The sequence below is a fragment of the Schistocerca gregaria genome, chromosome 9, assembly GCF_023897955.1.
Source record: "Schistocerca gregaria isolate iqSchGreg1 chromosome 9, iqSchGreg1.2, whole genome shotgun sequence".
NCBI lineage: Eukaryota > Metazoa > Arthropoda > Insecta > Orthoptera > Acrididae > Schistocerca > Schistocerca gregaria.
Genome location: NC_064928.1, coordinates 24594385 through 24595684, shown reverse-complemented (window position 1 = coordinate 24595684; position 1300 = coordinate 24594385). Strand labels below are relative to the sequence as shown.

The window sequence follows — 1300 nt, the reverse complement described above, 5'->3', positions numbered from 1 at the left end:
TTTCTTTCTAATATTTTTTGTTTGCCTAACATGTTAATCAGTGCAAGGCATTCGAAGGCACCGAGACATTCTAGTTTCACTGCCGTGTTGTAATATGCTTTGTTTCTCGAAATGTAATTTTAATTGTAATTATACTTTCAATTAGTAAGCCAATAGGCTTCTTCCATTTAATGATTTCAGTATTTCTTTCGACGTTTTCAGCACTTTTTCCCCATACAGTGTCTTTCAGGAACAACAAATGCAGTTACACTCATTATTGAACGACAAATCTTTGGCACGTGAAAAGTAGCGGCCCAATCGGATATCCTTGCTGCATTAGCGCCCTGCCCGTCGAGAACAGCACTTACTAGTGGTAACTAATGTGCTGCATTCTGCGTGTCAAGAAGTTTTCATTCCAGTTATTAACCCACCTTGATATTTCGGAGGCATTTAAGTACGCTAATACAACAGGTATATTCACAGTGCACAATTAAAAGGCTTTCAAAGGTCAAGAAGCAACTGAAGCATGGAGAGCGCCAGTAAGATTTCGCACGACCGGGGTTTTTGTGGAATGAGCCGCGGATAACTCCGACAGATGAACAGCAATTAAACTTATCGGTAATTCTTCTCTAGATAGGAATGTCTTTTACCAGAATGCAAATTCCCATTGCATCCCATCGATCGCCTCTGCACGAAGTCAGGCGGGATGGGCGCTCCCAACGAAGACAGCACAGTCTCGTAGCTACGTGGTGTTTTTGAGCAATAGCTTCGCTTTCGGTATAAATATTAAAAGAAGTTAGTTATGGTAACATATCTCATTGACGAGTTTCGACTCAGTACAAATTGTGGTAGACACCAACACGTGCCGAAATAGCTCAGTTGGGAGAGCGTTAGACTGAAGATCTAAAGGTCCCTGGTTCGATCCCGGGTTTCGGCATACATTTTAATTCGAATTAATCACATACAATGGTAAAGTAATAAGAAAATAATGAATAATGAATAATATTACATAATATGCAGGTGTTTGTTATGTGCTGTGCTTCTGCGTTACGTTTTTACAAGCACTTCTCCACACATCATTTAAAAAAACAAAATACATGTAGCAACAACGTGGGGCCGAAATTTCTAAAAAAAAAAAAACAAAAAAAAATGTTTCTCAGTTCAGATACTGTATTAGGAGGAAACTGCTCAGAAAAGTTGCGTGGAAAAGACTGGGTGCGAAAATCGTAGTCACAAAGAGGAACAAAACAAACGAAGCTTCTGATGTGATACAACATACACTTTCGGTTACGACATAAAATTATTCTAATTGTCCAAATAT

At 38.9% G+C, this 1300-nt stretch overlaps 1 non-coding gene across 1 annotated transcript; it reads left to right on the top strand.

The window, feature by feature from the left end:
* The first annotated feature begins 843 nt into the window (after window positions 1-843).
* Window positions 844-916, top strand: Trnaf-gaa (transfer RNA phenylalanine (anticodon GAA)). The gene has a single exon. It is a non-coding gene; the product is annotated as a tRNA-Phe (tRNA).
* Window positions 917-1300: the final 384 nt, after the last annotated feature.